The sequence below is a fragment of the Eulemur rufifrons genome, chromosome 1, assembly GCF_041146395.1.
Source record: "Eulemur rufifrons isolate Redbay chromosome 1, OSU_ERuf_1, whole genome shotgun sequence".
NCBI lineage: Eukaryota > Metazoa > Chordata > Mammalia > Primates > Lemuridae > Eulemur > Eulemur rufifrons.
Window position 1 is genome coordinate 82,481,692 of NC_090983.1, and position 21,158 is coordinate 82,502,849.

Consider the following 21,158-nt stretch of genomic DNA (forward strand, 5'->3'; position numbering starts at 1 on the left):
ATTGCTTCTAGGAATTGCAAGTTCTGTGATAAGAAACCAGTTGTAACAGCCTTGTAATCATTACTGCCTCCCAGAAACTGTATTAGTTGCTATAGCTGCTAAATTTTGCTATACAAAAAAAGATAGAAGAATCAGATCAATGTGAAATAAAACCTTGCTTCAATGCAACTGTTTTAGGGAAGATAACGTAACAAGGAGCTGGCCCTCTTCTCTGGGGAATCGATCTGAAGTGAACTCTTAACAGGACTAAAACTTGGTCACAGGGTGGGGATAAGGCTGTATACATCTTTGTTGTTTCAAATGATTCCTTGAGACTCACTTTGACTTGTCGGCTTTTCCTCACAAAGCACCCTTCTCAGAAGGGGTCTTAGCCTTAGTCAGTGCAAGATCAAAAAGTAATCTTTACCAACATACCCTTGGCCAGCTAAATTCATGATTGTGAGAGTATACTGTGTTGTATGCAATGCTCACAAAAACAGGAACATGGCAAATTAGTGCCAGAAGCAGACATCTGTTGTGTTTTTCTGTCCAATTCATTTTTAACCACTAGAGAACTACCTGTCCTCTTCCTATTAGTTCTTGCAAAACTGAAAATTTCTGTGTATTGACCACACTGCAAAATTCTAAGGCTTACCTTGACTAATTCTTTTCAGATTTTGCCCAAACTGATTCTTAGTATGTGATTGTTTAAGGTTTGATGAAAAATTATGTCCTGTTATATTCCATCTGACTCATATGCTTCTTTCTTCCATTCCATACAAGTTTTATTTCTGGAGTCACACTTTTAATGATATCTGACTTAGTTCTTTTATTTAGAGCTTCAGTTTTCAATTCTCAACCTAGCTGTTGTTTGACCTCAATCATAAATTCTTGAGAGAGCTATCTACTTAAAATGTGGTTTTATTTTTAATAAGAGGGACAGTTTTTTATATATTATAAAAATAATATAGTTTTATAATCATAAAATTGTCTAGTGTAATTTAAGCATGTATACCTTTAAGTATTCCTTTAGATCGACATACATACACACACAAAAACTTTTAAGTAAGAATTTATGCAAGGATTCCCTGGTATTGATAAAATAAAATTGCTCATAATTATTATCTCCCATGTAAAGGGAGTAATGTCTGGCTTGGGTATGAGCTTTTCTTTATGAAGCCTATAAGAAAAGTGTTGGTATAATTAACATACATCTCATGATTGGATCCAACGCCTTAATGGTAGCAATCATCTTCCTGACATTAATCTCTAATTGGATACCATATAATCATCATGCTCCATTACTAGTCATAATCCATTTGATTGAACAAAATTAAAAATTTTCCCCTTTATTGGAAGCTACCAAAGTCATTGGCAATTAAAACATACCTATGCTGTGGATACTGGAATGACAGTCCCTTCACAAATTATTTGTCACCCACTATCAAAAGTTGACAATGGCCCTTCAAAATCACTGAACCGCCCCTTCACATTTTCCCCATGGCTGTTAGCCTCTCTCCATCCAATTACAGTCATCATTATAGATTGTAGTGCACTATGTCCCATACCCTTAACCCCTCTCTTGGCCATACCCTCTTTAAAGGCAAGGACTACATTTATGAACAAAGCCTAGCCCAGTGTCTTTGACTTTATAGGTGCCTGAAATATCATGGTTAAAATAGGGAATCCTTCTCCAACAGTAGAGCAAAATGAGTGTGCTGAGCTTGCTGTTATAGAGAAAAGAAGGGTTTTATTATCAATTATACTGAGAAAATGTTGGATTTATTAAAAGCATAATAGGTTTTGTAACTTCAGAACTTTTAATGCTTTAATTGATAATTATATGGCACATTTGTCAATCACCAAATTTGGTGAATCATCAAAGGGTGGGGAGTACAGGTTATAACTTACAGTCTTTCTCTGATATATTTCACCTCGATATTTCCGCAGATTTCTTCGAAAGGCTAAGTTCTGAAGACCTCATCTTGGGAAATACAGTGCAATGGTCAAGAATACGGAATTTTGAAAATGGACTGTCTCCAGTCTTTCCCTCTGCTGCTTACTACCTATAAAATCTTATATAAATTACTGAACTAAGCTCTAATATAGCCCTAATCAGATTCCTAATATGTAAAATTGGAATAATGATAGCTATACATGATTATGTTGTAAAGACCAAATATAAAAATATATGTGAAGTGTTTATCATAATGCCAAATATTTAAAGCATACTACTTCTCTGAAAAATTTGAATTGAATTGATTGAATCATATGAGTTTTAGTATTATTTCTTGCTGGCTCTTAACTTTTCTTTATACTCAGCCAGTCTTCAATTTATCCTCCTCTGGTAATCCTTTTCTTTTTCCACAGATCAAGACATGTATTAAAGGACCTCTTAATTAATGTCTAAGCTCAAAAAACATATAGAATCAAGCCCAAGCCAAAAGGCTTTATGATGGGAAATTTAAAACTATCCTTTAGGAAAAGTGCTTCTGTAGAGCTTCTCATGATATTTCAGTTCTTTAGTTTGCTAACCAAATCAAGCAACTTCCCCTTATAGAACAGTGTTTTGCTTTCCTTGTGGGCTGTTATTTCCATTGTTTGACCAACGTTCACCTCATTAATTTATCCTTGGTTGAAAAACAAATCTATTGTCAAGTATACATTCCAATGACTGTGCAAGCTCTTTGGAGAGCTGCTCTCTCCCTTGCAGGAGGTTTTGGAGAAAATGTGCTTTCTTTCTAGTTATTTTCAGAAATCCTCCCTCTGTTAAAGAGACAATTCTTTTTAATTTTGGCCTTTTGTGCTTGTGCAATAGCAGGTTTAATCCAATCAAGGGACAGCTTTCCCTCACTAGGTTATCAACTACAGCCAGAGTGAAAGGGCTATTGTCTGGCCATGGGCCTGACTTACACAATTTGCATGCTGCCTAATTCTAATTCTATTCTATTCTGTTGTACTGCTGTACTTTACCTGCTTCTCACTGTAAGAAAAGTCAACCAAATGCAGCAGTGCCTCAATCAATGAAGAACCAAAAAAAAAAAAAAAAAAAAAAAGCCATGCCTAAACAAAAGGTCATCACGAGAGCTCAAAGGCTTTGAAAGTAATCAGCGGAGGAAAACGAAAACATACATAAAGAGTGTTTTTCCCTCTTATTGCTGCATTCTCTTTACTCTGTCCTCCTCACACAGTAACCCTCTTCTTGAACAAAGTACCTATCAGTATGATGACTTCTGTTTGTGGCAAACTGAAAACAAGCAACCATAGTAAAGGGAATAGTCACAGAAGAATAGACTTCAGCAGGTGAATAAAAGTCTCTCCCAAAATGAACAAAAGGTGCCAGCGGAAGGGATAGATGCTGTATAAAGAAAATAAATATGTCACAAGTTCTGTTTCTTATTCCCGGGATTGACACTGAAATTTTTCTATTATAATCAACATGCAAAGCAAACAAATTTAGATAAACAGTAATTCCATGGGAAAGCAGCATTTGTTTGCAAAGGAATAGATTTAAACCCCAACTGCAACAGCTCAGGGATCATTTAATAGGGGGAAATAGAAAAATCGTTCAGTTAACACTTAGCCTAGAAATGACAACAACCAATTTTTTCCTGTGCAACTGAATCAATCATTTACAGGTGTTCATAGGCAGAGGGCCTTTTGCACATCATTATCACATTCAAGGAAAGCAAAACAACTGACATGTTCCATTCTGCCCAGAATATGCAATAGCAAAAAGAGCTGAAAATACCTCACTGGGGCATTGGAAAACAATTCAAGAATATAACTTTGGCTCATAAAACTTCTGTATGTTAAAGCCTAAATGTTGAACACATCTAAGTAGTAGTGGAAAAAATGCTTTGCAATTAATAGATCCTTTCTAATGCAAAGGAATAGAGTGATTAATCTGATATCATGGATGTGGACCAAGGTAAGATATTGACTGATTCATTCTGGAAATATATATTGAGTGTCCACTACTATGCTAAGTGCTGGAAAGTCAATGTATGGTCTGCAGGGTTTAAATCAGTGGTTGGAGAGTTAAGTGGATTTGTTCTCATCACACTTGGCTATAAATTCTAGTCAATATTAGTGGATGATGTAGATTTCAACTAAACAAGAACACCTGAATAAGAACAAAGATAAGATTTTGCTAATACCCTAGTGTGGCAGACTTGGTCCCCAATATAAGACACAGCATAATTACAGCCACATTTTACAGAGAAAGAGAGATGGACAAAGAGACAGAGACAGAGAGATAGAAAGTTATGCTTAAGTTATTCACTACACAAAATATTCAATTTTTGTGGTATTAATCATTGTATGGCTGTTATTACTAAAGCAAGTTAAAAATAATCCTCCCTAATTGTCAATATCCCTTGTGGTATCTTATCTCCAAGGATGGTCATTATCAATTTATTTCATCAAGTATGAACATGGAAGTTTCAATATATCCCCTTAAATGAAGGTGAACTACGCCACCTTCATTGATACACAAAATCAAAAGATCGGAGTTTGGTTGTGATTTCTGAAGAATGCTACACATATCCTGTTGATGTACCCATAGCATCATAAGATGAGCATCACCTGGATTTAACCTGGTTCTTCAAATTCCATGATTAAATCACACAATTTTTTGCATTTAAGAACCCAGTGTGCACCAAATAAGTGTTCTTTTGTCCCTTCTGTCTTTCCCAATATATTTCTATTATAGTCATTATCTCATTTTCAGGCAGCATAATTGACTGTATTCTAGTTTAGAGTTTTATTGTATCTCAATTATATAAGAAAAATGCATACACCTCTTCAAGGAGCCAAAATGAATTCTGATCAAGTTGTATGTTCTTGTCAAGTCTCCACCATGTCTATACTTCATAGACAGCAATTAATGTGCCTCAGAAGTTCATTTTACTTTGACAACACTATCTTCCATCTTTCTGAAAATTTGCTGATCTTGCAGACCCGGTAGTTTATAGTTTCATTGATTGTGGAAGAAATGTGTAACAGGACCATTCACCTACAGAAAGGCTATCTATACACAACCACCTCTAGGAATCCAAAGCTTCACAACCTAGCCTCTTAGCATTCCATGAATTCATCATGATATCTATGTACCATATCAGTTCAATACAAGACAAAGTCATATCCAAATTAGATAAAGCCCCAAGTGCAAAAACAGATAGATAACGTGATAGGGTAACAACCTCATATGCATCCCTCTCTCCTTTGTACCCATATCTTGACCTAAGTTTCAGTATGACTTTATGTGCTTATTCTTCCTACAGATGCAGATCTAAAGCTATCCTCTAAAAACTTCATTTCTTTGTAGCATATTGCAAATTACTATAACAAAGGGATTATCATTCAGTACAATAAACAAGCCTCCTCTATTCTCTTCTTCAGTCTATCTGTTGTCTTAATTCAGAGAGTACATTTCCTGGAATTTTAAACAAAGACCTGATGTGGTGTAAGAGGAACCTGAGGGAGGGATCTGAAGTCCCTGGAGGGACAAAAGTCCATTCCAGAACAAATGAATAATAAATGAATGAATAAACAAATAATTGAACACACACACATACTCTTAGCCAGGTGTATTAAAAATTATGTCACAACCACATACAGAAACAATATACCTTAACCTTTTATTTTGAACAGAAGGCAAACATATCCAAATGACAAAATAGCAGAACGATACAACCTACATGACTCCTCTGTCATTCTAGCAATTTCTCCGTGCCATGAATCAGTTTTTGCATCTCTACCTTTATTGTCATTTATACCTTACATAGCATTTTACAGATCAAAATGTGATTTCACTTACAGTATTTCACTTATACTTGACAGTAAAACCCAGAAGCAAAGAGTCAAGAGATGTACTTCAAGTTTTACAAATGATGAAACAAAGAAGTTCTGTTTTGCTTTGTTTTGTTTTCTGAACTCACCCCGTTAAGTATACGGAAATCAAGTCTCCTGATTCTTGGTTTAGTGCCTTTCACTTAACTCACACCTTGGCAGAGAATTAAAGGATAAATTCAGTTGGGCTTGGACAACCACGGATACCACCAGATCATCTTTTGTTTGCGATGATATATTTATTAAAGTTAATGTACCCATATTGGAATACACCCAAAACTGGAAACAAGGTTGAGCTATGGAAATGGCCAAGTATGTCCAAGGAGTAAGATATAACATTCCAAGAAACGTTCATATTCCCCATGAGGCAACTTGGCCAGCAATTGAGGCAGAAAAATAGGATAGCATAAGAGACCCAAAGTTTAAAGTAAAACTGATCATTACACCAAAAAGGCAGATGATTTGTACAAATTAACAAATCAAACTGAATCAATTTATGAGATTTAAACTTAAAAAAAAAAGTTGAGCGCGTCCAAAAATAGAAGTGTCTCTGATTTCTGGTCTTGGTAGCACAGTGAAGCTTGTCTGACATTTTCTTTTGACCCTGGAGCATAGGCGCAGTTGCTTGAGGCCATGTAACTGCTTTATCTATCGGGGGACTGAGTCAGCAGACATGTCTCCCCACACTGTACAGTCTTGATGAGCAAGCCCCAGGCATGTCCCCAATTTTTATCTCCCAGTCAGCACTGCACTGCCAGGCATGCAGTTCCTTCATCTCCAGCCAATTCCTGAAAGCACAGTGACAGGTAATTATAAGAGCTAAATAGGCTTGGCATTGTCATTTTCAGAAATTGCTTGCAAAGCACACAAACTCCAGTTGCTGCACTCACCCCACTTCAACATCCAAGACAAATTAGAAGAATTTTTATTTAGAATTTCATATTCCACAACCATTTTGTGGTTATTTTTCTCCCTAAAGAGAACTTTTCATTTGCCCTGAGTAAGAGTTTCTTTTTTCTTTTCTTTTGTTTCCTTTTAAACCAAGCTATATATTGTGGCTGACCAACAGCTCAGGATATTACAGTCAATTAAAAATAAAAGATGGAGAGGCTTCCACTCCAGTGATGTAAGAGATATGGAAAAGTGTCCATTCATCATGCTTCCCAAGTTTTCCCATGGAGGAATTTGTTTCTTAAGCTGCCATGTTAGATTTGAACAGCTCTCCCATTTCCTGAGGTCTGTTCATTTAGATAACAATTCAACTCAGCTTTCTCTACTCCAGTGGTGAGGGGTGGGGACATTATTATTATAAAGTGCTTGGGAGCACATAGTTCAACCTAAAAGGGCAGAAATTCTCTGTGTTGGCATAAGTCAATTTATGTTTATTGAAGGAAAGCACACATTGGTCCCTTTAGGATTGATCTTTCATGTTTGCTGGCGTTTACAATTTTAACTTAAATGATCACGAAAGAACTATTATCTTATGCTCTCCATGTCTTAATCAACCTTTGAAATGTACACATCTCGAAGTTGTCAAACACAGATTTTTGTTTGCGTGTGTTCAAAGAGAGAGTAATGTCCTTCCACATTGCTCTTTATCCCATCTCAACTGTTTTAATCTATTTACCTGCTCAATAATTTCATCATATAACTCAGTACTCCAAAGTAATAAACTCAAATACAGCAATGAAGACATTGTCAATCCTAATTTGGGGAGAGTTGCTGATCTTAAATCCTGCGGGTGTCTGCATAGCACTTACGCTTGTAATTGAGTGGTGAACGCTGGTTTTTCAGTTTCTCTTATAATCTGAGTCTGGGACTTCCAGTTATAATAACATATCCTGGTTCAGTCTGAAAAGACTTATAAATTGGACTGGGTGTCCAGAGGTCAGTTCAATAGAAGAGTCAGAGAAATAGGAAGATTGTCAAAGTCAGACATATGCCTGAGAGGATTCTGGTAATTTAGTTTGCTGCCTGAGCATCTGATCATTTATTTAGCTTCCCTGAGAGATTTGGTAACGTTTTTATTTGCTATTTTGCAATTGGAGTTTTTCCACAGAGCTTGTGGAGCGGGGTGAGAAAGAGCAGAACTAGTTAGTATCAAAAAATTTTGAAGCATCTCTTCTGGGCACTTAAAATAAATTGCATTCAAAACCAGAAAAGGGATGAGGAGAAAAGACATGGGATGCTGAGTGGCAAAATGAAGAGAGAATGCTGCATCCGTCTGTCTTAGGGCACCCACTTCTCATTGTGAACATCACAAACAGAGCTGAATGGAACAATTTGTGTAATAGAGTTTCAGGGACTAACTAAGGCCAAAGTCTAAGTCTCTGGGATTTAAATGGACCAGAGTATGTATTTTCCAGCAGACTAAAATAATAACTTATTGATGTCAAATCTACTAGGGTAATGTTAATGGAGTCAGATAGAACTTTCATTGAAAACCAGAGAACAGAGTTTGGAAGGGTGACAACCTGCCTTCAAGGCTGCCGTATAGGAATCTCTGGGTTGTGTCTACACTACACTGAAATGTTTGATTAAAAGGAAAGTTCCAAATCAATTGGCCTATTCCTCTCTGCCGAATGTTTGAAGGTTTCTTGGAAGTGTCAGACTACAGGGTTTCCACCATGATGCAGATGGAGTCTTGGCTAGTCTGGTTCTTGTTGAGTAGGCATCTTTGCTCATTTTGTGAGTAAAGATGGCATCTGCCTAAGCAGGAAGTCTAAAGGACATAAAACATACACTTCTTTTGAAAATCCCCTCTTGTGACAGTACCAGAACCTCTCAGGGCATCACTCCCTGCCCCGGTGCATTTTTCCTTTCTGCCAAACGCACTGGAGACATTGGCATGCTAACTCATTCTGAAGTTGCTCACATCACCTCTAGTCTGATGGACCAACATATCTTACCTGCCCACAACTCCAAACACCTGTAACAACTGCCTCCTGGTCACCTTTTTTGACAACCAGCTGAAACTCCATTGCTATGTACCTGAAATCCAAGACATCACGTGCTACAAAAACCATTTGTTCTGTGATTCTCATGCTGGTATGACTGGCCCCCATGATCCCACTGACAGATGCAGGAAAACTTGAGTTATTTTTTGACCCTTGTCTCTTTTCTGTAAATCACATCTCATAAATTCTCAATGTCTTTCAATTCTACCCTTTGAAGAGAATTGCCTTATCATTCTTATCTCCACCATCCTCCTTGTTGACCGATTTGCCTTTTAAATTAGAACTCCATGACATTAATACCTTGCTCTAAATCTTTGAATGAGACCTACAGAGATAGCCCAGTTTACGTACATAGTTTTAACTTCCTATTTGATCAATTTCTAGTTTTATTTTGTACTATAGCCCTCACACATTGTTATGGGCTGAATTTTGTCCCCCTAAATTTATATGTTGAAGTCCTAGTCCCCGATACTTCAGAATGTGACTATATTTGGAGAATAGGCTTTTAAAGAAGTGAAAGATTTAAACCTTTAAAGAGTGGCTGTTAGGTTGAGCCATAATCCAGTCTGATTGTTGTCTTCATGAGAAAAGGAGATTAGGACCCAGATACGAACGTGCACAGAGGAAAGACCATGTGAAGACTCAGGGAGAAGATGGTTACATGAAAGTCGAAGAGAGGGTGCAGAATAAATTAAACCTGACAATACCTTGATCTTGGACTTCCAGCCCAAACTGTGAGAAAATAGATTTTTATTGTTCAAGCCACTCAGTCTGTCATATTTTATGACAATTCTAACAAACTAGTATACACGTGTTGAAACTTGGCAAAACAATATAATTTTCCAGTGATGTTAAAGAAACATCACTCTGATATTTACTGCTCACCATTGTGTACATTCTCTCTGGTACTTAAAGTGTTTTGCTGTCTCTGAACTTATCTTGGATAATTAGCTCAAATGCTGCCTTTTTCTAGAAGACATGTCAGATTCCTGAACGTGGATATAATCCTTCTTCTGGTCACCAATAGCACTTTATTTGTAACTCTAGTAAAGTAACTACCACAGTCTGACACACGCTACAGACACAGGTACGTTTGTCATTTTCCGCAGCGTACTTCCAGCTCTTAAAAGAAAGCACCTTGTCTATGTCACTGGTGTAGCCTTTACAGTACCTGGAACAACAGGAGATGAGACTGTAAGTTCCATTAAGGAAAGGGCCATGTTTACCTCGTTCATCACCAAGCTTCCAACACCAGCACAAGTCCTGTACAAAAACAGTGTTTAGTACTTGTAGAATAAATATATGCTCAAGCATGTTGATTAAAATGAAGCTTAGGAGCCATGCAGTTAAATTTCTTCCTTATAAGCATCAAAATTGATGTACTTTGAGAATTTAGTGCCTAACTTTTATTCTCCTAGTTAACCAGTAGTCTAGCTAGTACTACAGGTTGGATGTCCTCAATCCTGTAGGCTGTTTTCGTAAGATAGTATTGTTCTCCTGGAATAATATGACACCCTGTGAAAAAGTTAGTGTATTTTCCAGGCAGGAAAAAAAAATTTGAAATCTTTAATATGTGTATTGTTTTATAGTTTGTTTATTGTATTAGCTACTTATTAGAGTGCAAGGCCTTGAGAGAATGAGACCTGGATAATCAAATGTATAAGAAGTGACATATTGGATGACAGAAAACGTAGACTGATGCCCGACCATTTACTCAATTGTCGTTCTTTGTGAGACATCACAGCTTGTCAGACACCAAGGGTTGTTTTGCTGTTGGTGTGTGCATTTCTGTGTATGAGTGCACACATGCTTGCGTGCAAACTACGATAAAAACTCACCGAAATGGAGCACAGGGAGGCAATAGGGAGAATGGGACGTGCTCTGATGACAAATTCAAATTACTTCAAGTTTTTTTCTAGCAATTTTTATGGTATAATATTGACTCAGACCATAAAGTATATCCTAAAATTTCAAATTCCATTAGGCTGAGGGCATTAATTGCTAATATAGTATATTTGCAATAGAACTCATTTTAAGATAATGAAAATGTGTTTGCTTTTCAACAGCTAATAGTTAATAAGACTGATACTTTTTCTAGTGCTTACCCTTGTTATGCTAGGCTTCTCATCCTCTGCACTATGGACATGTAAAGCAGATCATCCTTTGCTGTGGGGCTCTTCTCTGCAGTGTAGGGTGTTTGGCAGCCTCCCCCGACTCTGCCCACTATCTGCCAATAGCACCTTCCCCAGTTGTGACAATGAAAAATGTTTCTAGACATTGAAAAGCTTCCCTGAGGAGTAAATTGCCCCCAGTTGAGAGCCACTGCTCATATCAGAAAAGTTTTTTTAAGGTTCTGTTGTTTAAGGCAGGTTAACTACTGTTACCAACACACACACACACACGTGCAATTCCAGTGGCTGAACATAATGGCTTATTTCTTGCTCTAAAGACAGTCTAGTGTGGGTCCGGGTTGTTAGGGCATGGCCCAGGCTACTGGTGTCTCTGCTGCCTTTAAGCTTGCTCCGACTTTTGGTACACAGCAGGTGGGAGAAAAGCTGGGGGAATCATGACTGGTAGATTTCCACCAGCCAGGCCTGGCCTTGGAGCATAAGCTATCCACTCACATGCCTAGTGAAATGTGGACTAGTGAGTTCCCTGGCACTCAGTCACAAGGCCTCTCTTAATTGCAAGGAAGTCAGAAATAGAGTATAGCTTTGTGGAACAAACAGGAAATAATTTTAGTATTAACAATTTAGAAAAGTTGTATTACATTGTATTTCTACTGATTACATTACAGATGAGTGTGCTGTTGGCTTTTGTTGGTCCCAGAGAGTAGTTTATTAGAAGTAAAGGATTCTCTAAAGTATGCCTCAGTTATGTTTTTTCTCAGTCTCTGAACCAAAAATGACCTAAGACAGAAAGAGCTTATCTTTAATCACCTTTTGGCTTATTTATAAGTTGGGCCAAATGTGACTTCATGTACACTTAAGTAAATAAATATATATTTCATGAAGTTCTTTTGTGGCTTCTCTGAGATTATATGTATTTTTTTAATTATCCAACATTGAAAGACTCAAAATTAAAAACAAACAGGCAAACAAACAAACAAACAAAAAAGGATTCTAATGATGAGTAGTCCTTCTTATGTACAATAAACATTTATGTTCTCAAGAGAGAGGATTGAATCTCTTTTGTGTGGTTTTTATTTTTATTTTCATTGCTAGGAAATGTTTTTTCCACTGTTCATTGAACACAAATACATAAAAGAGTTGGCTGGAATGGAAAGAGTTCTGTTTGTAATCGTGGCGCAGAGCAAAGCTCACACATCCCACAAAGATCAAATCTGTAATCCCAGGCCCATGTTGTCTCTACTTTACCTGCTGTGAGAATGACCTGACCCTAGCTAAAATATCTTCCTTCCACTTTATTTCTGGATAGAGTCTACCCTTAGGAGCTTTGCATTCTATACCAGAGCTGTTTGTCAAACTGTTTCCTCTCAATCCAACACGTATTATCAAGAAAAATCTATTCAAAAACCCCATACCTATGCCATGGGGTGATGCAAAAACACCACATCTGCTCCCCAAGAGAGTCACATAAACAGCTAACCACATTCAACGTGACAGAACAGCCTGACTCTAGCGGCTTTCACACGCTGTAAAGTGCAGGTGAGGGGATAATTAAGTTTAATTGGGGGGCTATTATCAAACGACTCAGAAAGAGTTTGAGTGGAACCTTGAAAGTGTATGACTTTTAATAGCCCGGGGATGGAGCAAAGATAATTGTAGGCTACAAGAATAGTTTGGTCAAAGGTGCAGAGGTGTTTTCTTGTATCTACTGTGTTCACTGAGGAGGTGGCAACAGAATATTTAAACAGAGCATTGCCAAAGGTCATTAGCTAAAGACAAGCTAGCTCACCCTAGCTCCACTGTACTTATTTAGTTTCATATCATCTACCTTAAACATGTCCTAAATTAACTATGTTCATTCTCATTACCATAGCTGTCCTCACATACTTTCACACAAACAAAAGTCTCCTACCTTCTAAATCTATATTTATGCAAATTTAGTCTCTCTGCTTCTTACAGTTTTCCCCTTTGATACCTACGTCTTCCTACTGATCCCCCAACCTCAGATTCACATCCATTCATCACTTTCTTCCTAGATTGTGTTTTGACATTTAGAGGCAAATACATTGTTGCTATATATTTTCTCATTTCTACGTGTGTGTTGGGTTTCATTAATTACTTAACTGTAAGGTCCGTGTGGACAAATAGTAAAATTTATACTTATTGACAGCATCCTTCACACCCAAGAATGTTATCAACATATAAGGTGTTTACAACAAACTTTCAGTTAAAGGGTCAGAATCTTGAGGTAATAATAAGATCAACTTTGAGATTTCATTGTAACTTTAAGATGCTAGCCAAAACAATGCACAACTTTGCCAAAGATTCACCTTCCATTTGGCATTTAATATGGTTTAAATATATCACTGACTGTCCCTCTACCTATTGTGTATCTTTTTTTGACATAGCAGAAAGGAGTGCATATATAATCCATTTTCTTGTTCTAGATAGCAGCGTTGCCACCAGGAAGATATGCTGAAAAGGATGTTTCATCTCACAGAGGGAAGGATAATGTATTTCAACTCATGGAATGCATCTAAAAACTCTGAAATTATTGCAAAAAAGGAAGAATTTTTTAAACAAAGGTTAGAATCAGGATTAAGAAAGAATCAAAGGACAAATTACAATTTTGCTATTTGTGTTTACACAGCAAATCAAGCTTCACTCATAGAGAAAAATTTATGAAGGGAAGTTTAGGTAATGACTAAATACTTAAGAGCTGGTCTGCTAGAATTTGAATTCCGGTTTTGCCTCAGTTTCTCTCCTGCAAGAGGGGTTATAGTACATGGTAGAGTTATACTAATAAACTCTACCTTGTGGAGCTGTGAACAGAGTTAATGTAGTCTGTATACTTAGAACAGTATACACCACAAATCAATCTCTTCTTAAGCATTAGAGGACTTCCTAGGTCTGTGGAATTCATTCATGGAGAGTTTTCACAATCCTAAAACTTAGGATCTCTCCTTATCTTTCCTTTGTCTGCTTGGTTCAAGTGAGTTCTCTGTTCATAGTATATAAAGCATGCCAATGGTTCATGTGAATAAAGAATTGAATAAATGGTTGATATAAATAAAGACTTCGGGCAAAGATCACAAAATTTCACAATTGTGCAATGGTGAAAGATCTATTGAAACATGTAAGGAGTTCACTAAAGACAAAAGTAAACTCCAAATTAAAATTGTATAGAGTCATCCAGAATGGAGATTTGTCTTACTAGGTATGGTACTTCTACTCTGCTTTCAAAACCACAAACTATAGCTTTCACCATCTCAGGCATATTTTATTGATAAAATAAAATACACTTTCCTAAAATTTTCTGGCCAGCATTTATTCTCAGGAAGTACTTTGTACACAAGTCACATGTACAGAGATGCCTTTTTCAAGCATGGAATTAATTAGCCTTAACAGGAATTTGGTAATTAGTGGTCATAAATGGATTTGGTCCACTCTGAGCTGCCTCCAAAGACTTCTTGTTTGCATTCATGAAAGTAATGGTAAATAATGTCTCTTTTAATTCTGTAGTAAGAAATATCCTGAAGAGTCTGTAAAAGGTGCCTGAAGGACTGAGTGCAGCGTATTTTCAAAGGATTAATAGACATCTTCACAATTCAGGGATGTAAGAATGATGTAACTCAGTTACTTTTCTTCTCTTAATACAATGTAATAAAATACTAGATGAGAATTTAATTTTCCTAGTGCTTACAACAAGTGTTTAATATATAACTGAAGGATAGAAAGACTAACTCTCCATTTTCAAGCTGTTGCAGGAAACAAAACTGGATCGGGCTCACTGAAAACCTGCTTTCCAACTAAAGTGGCAGAAGTCAATGTACTAATTAATGCAATTTTAAAACGATCAGTTGTTTATGTGAACTTAATTGTTTATGAACATTTCCCCAGACATATACACGAGCATCCACATGATAGGGGCAGGACCTAGAACCTGTAGCTTTCTTGACATGGGAAAGGAAAGGCTTGTAATTAATTCATCTACTATGACTATTAAAAGATGATCTCAGCTTTCTTGCCAAGACTTTTCACAATGTTTTCATTTCTTTCAACATTAGAAAACTATTAATAATAAAAATACACATTGCTGCCTCAGCAGCTTAAAGGGAAAAAAAGATTTCATGTACAAGAAACCCTCAGAATGATATAAGCATTTCAACCAAAACCTATCTGCTTTTCTATTTTTAGCATTCATGTCTCTGTTATGAATATTTTATGGAAATTCATTTTTATGGCATTAAATCTGAAGCATTGATTTTAAGTTTTTAATAGTCACACATATTTTGTTTTATTTCACAGCGAAACATAATATATTTAAAAATATAGACCTATTTAAGAGTGGCACTAAAACCTTCCAAAAAGATATACTTTCAAGGTCATCAGATGCATCTCAATGCATAATTTGGAGATGAATGTGTTCTCTGACTGCAGTTCCACTATACTTGGGCTATGGTTTACATAAAAATACAATTTTTATAGAAAAATCATCATCTTATCTGAAAATGTTTCTGGGGATAGCTTGTTGCCCAGTGATCCATTCCCACAGATGATGGCAGATAAACTGAATATATTTAAAGGCAAGGAATGACACCTTCTGCTACAAGATGAATTAATTTATCAGGCTTTCACCTTAGGTGGTCCGCTGGTGATGAGGGCTTGGGCATTGGATATCTTCATTGCGGTTACGTTCCAGGAGAGCAATTGTCATCATTTCTCTGCTACTGCCTTCAAATTACATAGAGCTCTGTGCAGGAATAAACTGTAATGTATGGCCATGGCCCTAAACATGTATACAGCTTTACCTAGTTCCATAAAATAAAAATCCTATGCAGGCAATCATCATTTAAACTGATTTACTATTGAAATAGGCCACATGCTGCATCTACATTTTTTTTTCTCTTTTATACACAGAGATACACAGAAACATTATTGAGAATTAACGTGTTTCTATAAGAGAGATGGAGACAGGTATTGATTGGTGTTTTCTTATTGAGGAGAATATGGTATACTGGCTATAAGTTAGCACGTTTTGAAACTCAAGTACTAGACAAACGGCCCTACAATAGAAATATATTTATTATCTCACATAGCAAGAAGACCAGAGAAAAGGTGTGTTCTAGGGCTAGTTGATTCAGTGGTCCAATGTGTTATCCAGGACCACGTTTTTTTTCTAGCTCTCTTTCTTCATTTGTGGAGTGTTGGTGTCATCCTCAGACTAGTTTTGCTTATTGTCACAAGATATCTGCTACAGACCAATAGAGGCAGAAACTTTCTATCATAATCACTGGGGAAAAGACCTCACCACTGAATATTAATTATGTTCTTTTATCTAGTTGGGCCTACCTTAATCATGTGTTAACTCCCTATCCAGTACAAGTAGCCAAAAGAATGTTTTGCCTGAGCTCTGTTTCTGGAGTGCTATCAGTTGAGGAAGAATAAATACTGGAATAATATCAGGGTATCTGCCAATGAGGAATAAGGGAAAAATGATTACTCTTGTACAAATTCAACAGTGTTTACCAGAAATAACCTCAAGACAGACCTGACTACATAATTCAAACAAGCCATGTACCATTAACTTGACTAACATACGGCAAATTATCAACCCCTGGAGCTCTTTTTTCTCATCTGTAAAATAAGGATTACAATTCCTTCTCCCAGCATAGTTGGAATGGTTGGAAATAATGCATAGTTGCAATTTACCACAGACCCTGACATGTATAAAGGTACAAAGGTACCTGCTCCAGAAAGGTAGTGGAGAAATTACTGTCGTTTGTCACAAATGTAATGAAGGATCTGATTGCAGACATGCAGCTAAGAGAGTAGATTTATTTCAAGGAAAAGCCAATGGCAATCTCTAGAATATGCCTAATTATCTTGTAAAGATGTTCATCAGAATCTACTGAGACTTAACCATTTAGAAAATAACTGTGTAGATCCAGTGCCAGTAGACATCACTTAAGAAACCAATCAGGGACTCCAGGGCCTTGGCTGTCAAGACGCCAGCCGTCACACTGGCTTTCCATCCTGCCTGGGACGGGAGGGGATTTGCAGGCTCCAACATCTGCTGTGGGCCCTAAAGCCAAATAAGATAACATGACAATTTCCAAAGGAAATTTTTCTGAGCTAACAAAAATATATACATTCCAATGGATTGATTCAGCTTTCCTCCTGTTTTAGGGCAATGTGATTCTTGACTGTCTCTTAATTGATACATTCATTATTGTTGTTTAATGCAGTTTTAAACCTGTGAAATCTACCCTAATGGTGTTCATTTGTTATTCTTTCCTTCTGCGAAGCACACTCTACCTTCCTTTATAGGATATTACTGTGTTCCAAATAAACTTTCTGTTCTGATTACTATAGAATGCATTATATAATTGATTCCTATGCCAACAAGGTACAAGCTGGTACTTTAATATAAATTATTTCCCAAACAATGACTCATTCATGGTTTAATTCAATAGATCTAAAATATATTTAGGGCCTGTCTGGCTAGCTTCCTACAAAATGTTGTAATCATCTTTCTAACCTCTTCTTTTTTCTTTCCTATTTTTATTTCTTTACTCATATTTCAAGGTGCAACAGTGATGTACCTCCTTCACACTCTATATGTGATACATGATATGCACATTAAATGATAGCAATCAACTGCAGGTGCATTGATTACATTAGCCATCATGGAGAAGAGCCGGATAAATTCTACATTTATTTAAGTTTTTTCATCCACTAATTCTACCTGCCACTGGTTTTCATAGATTATATACTTGGTTTCAGTGCATAAAGTGTATGTTTCAATTTATAAATTAAATATTTGGAAGAAAATAAAATAATTTATAATTGTTCCATAAAAAGTTGAATTTGTTACATGTATTTGGCATAGAAAGTAGAGTATACATTTGAGTTTAAAAGAGTTGTTTTTGAGCATTAATGAAGCAGGGAAGAAAATTAAAATATATTAAAAATGTATTTAGCTTACTTCCAGAAATAATTAATATTTCAGGAGCAAGCATAATGTAATTGATGAGAGTAAATGAGTTGGTTTTCTACAGAAAAAATTGAGAGATAAGTATATCAAAAACTACATGAAATATATACTTAACATATGTCTTAGTAAGCTCAGGCTGCTATAACAAAATGTCATAGATTGGGTGGCTTAAACAACAGACATTTATTTCTCACATTTATCTCTTTTATCTGGAAGATGAGAAGTCCAAGATCAAGGTCCCAGCAGATTCTGTTCTAGGTGAGGGCTTTCCTCCTGGCTTGCAGATGGCCACCTTCTTGCCATGCCCTCACACAGAGGAGAGAGGAAGCTTTGATGTCTCTCTATATTCTTATAAGTACATTCACCCCACATGAGAACTTCTCTTCTATGACCACATCTAAACCTAATGATCCCCCCAAAGGCTCTACCTTCTAAAACCTTCACATTGGGGTGAGGGCTTCAACATATGAATTCTGAGAGGAAACATTCAATCCTTTACATCTATACCATATGACTAAGAAATCTAATGCTTAGGAGTTTCTTCTTTTTCCCCAAAATAATGAAAACCTATATCTATACAAAGATGTGTATGTGAATGTTTACCAAGCAGCTATATTCATAATAATCACACACACACTGGATGTTTCCAAATTCCTCAACTGGGGAAGATATAAATAAATTGTAGTATATTCATAAAATGGAATACTACTCAGCCATGAAAACAGCAAACTATTGATCTATGTAATAATGTGGATGATGTGGGTACATTCCAAAAGCCTAGTGCTAACTGGAAGAAGGAAGCCATCAAGAGAAACTATTGTATGATTCTATTTATGCAACATCCCAGAATGAGAACACCTATAGGGATAGAAAACAGATCAGTTGTTGCTAGGGGTTTGGGTTAGGGGAGGGAATTGGCTTTCTAAAGGAGAATTTAGAACATGTAGGGGTTGATGAAAATATTCTATAGCTTAATTGTACTAGTAATTACACCAAGGTATGCATTTGTCAAAATGCATGGAACTGTGTATCTACATAAGAATTGTACTTTAAAAAAACTGACATAAAAAAACCTAAACTAAGGTAATTAAAAGATGTCCTTAATAAACTCCTTTGAATAGATACCAACCATCATTCCAGTAAAATGGTTACTCGCTAAAAAGTAAATAGAACATTAATTTTTGAGTACTAGGATGACATATATTGTATATTAGTTTCCACCTGTGAAAAATGTCACTATTATTGGCTAGGTGTCTCAGAGTTCCAGAACTACCTTAATGGACAGTAGAGGCTGCCTTGGGCATAGGCAGAATAGGTCTAACTGGATGGCCATGTATTCAAGAACCTTAAACCCAACCCGTTCAAAAGTCTTCCTCCATGGTTTACTACTGGGCATGAAACTTTCGTCAGTATCTCTCTTTTGGAATAAGGAACTGAAACAAGAAACTGAGATGAGAACTATGATGAGTAACATTAAGGCTAATATAACTTATTAAGAAGCCAAAGAAATTAATGAGACATTCCATGAGAAGCACATTAAAGGAGCATTCTAACACATATTTGTATTAGTTCTGATCTGCTCATTTCACTATAAGGCCATATGAGATCTAATGTAGATATAACAAAGATAAGAGTTAAGAAGGTTGATTTCAAATGCTGACTTTTCCCCTTGGAGCTTTGTCATGTTAGATTACTTAACTACTTTTGGTCTCAGTTTCCTAATCTAAAAATGGAGAAAAATATTATTTACCATTCAGGGTGGTCTTCAGGGGACACATACACAGTAACATTCAGTACATATACATATAGTAATTCACACATAGTAAGTGTTCAGTAAATATGAGTTATTATTAATAATTATTACATCATCCCTTCCCACTTTAAGCTCTTTTAACTACCAGTCAAGTGTATAATTCAGTGTTTAGTGTTTGCTGAGTAACAAATCACTTCTATATTTAGTGGCCTAAATAATAAATAAATGATTAATTATTGTTACAGTTCATAGCTCAGCTGGGAAATTCTGTATACATGTGCCAGGCTTTGCTGATATAAATCATGCTTGTTCTTGTAGCTTTGGTCAGCTGGACGGGTGTCTGGGGACTGGCTCTCATCATGATGAAAGCAGTTCTGGGTCTTCTGTTTCATTATCAAGCAAGGTAACTTGGGCTTGTTCATAGGATGGAGGTAGACTCCTAGAGTCTTGATGGAAATGGACAAATGCTCTTGAATTCTGAGCTTACAACTAGCACAACTACATAAACTAGCTTCTTCTGTCTTGATGCTTTTTTTCTTAAAATTCTTTAGTCTTGAGTTGCTCCTATTTCTTTCTGGTTCTCATTAGCTTCATAACATATTCCTGGGCATATCTAATAAAATGTAACCCATAATCCCTCCATATAGCAGCTCTAAACAAAAAAAGCATGCATAATAGATACCTGGTGCGGCAAAGTCATACATCTTACATGTTAATTCATCATACACAGCACTTCTCCACTGAACATAATTCCTTATATGTCATCTCTTTTTTATTGTATTATAGTTGATTAGTTATTTCCATGGCATGATGAATTTCTGAAAGACATGGATTGAATTTTATTCTCTTTGTATCCCCATTGCCAGGTGCATTTATATGTTTAACATATCTCTCTTGAAAAAGTCCTATTAGAGCCATGATGTAACAAGAGAGAGATGACTTTGGTCAAGGATTATCAAGGAAGACTAACGATGGAGGTGAATCTTGAAGTCTGTTAATCAATTATATTTGTGGAAGAGTTTTAGTGAGCAGTCCATTCAGCATGAATGAAAGCCTAAGACCAGAATAGATGCGGTGGGTTAAATAGGCAGGGAAGACTCATTTGTTTGGCTTAAGCAAAGTGTATGTCTAGACCATTAGTGGGAGTTGGGCATAGAAACAAAGTCAGGAAAAAACTCCAAATAGCCCCAGGTTGAAAAACTTAGTTTAAATCCATTTATTATTAAATTCATGAGAAATATTTAACTTCTTAATTAAATATTGAGATATAATTAAGCCATTAAGTCTCATTGCCCTTTAAGCTTATCAGACTAGTTAGTTAGCTTTTACTTTGATAAATAAGGGGATGAGCAAATTTAACCAGGGTAATTATACTCTGAAGAAGGAGGGTGACATTGAGGGAAAGGATTATAGAATAGTGTATAGCATGGAAAAGTCAAATTCCTGTGTATAATTAGAATAATTAGGAATACCTAAGAACCTCAAGGACC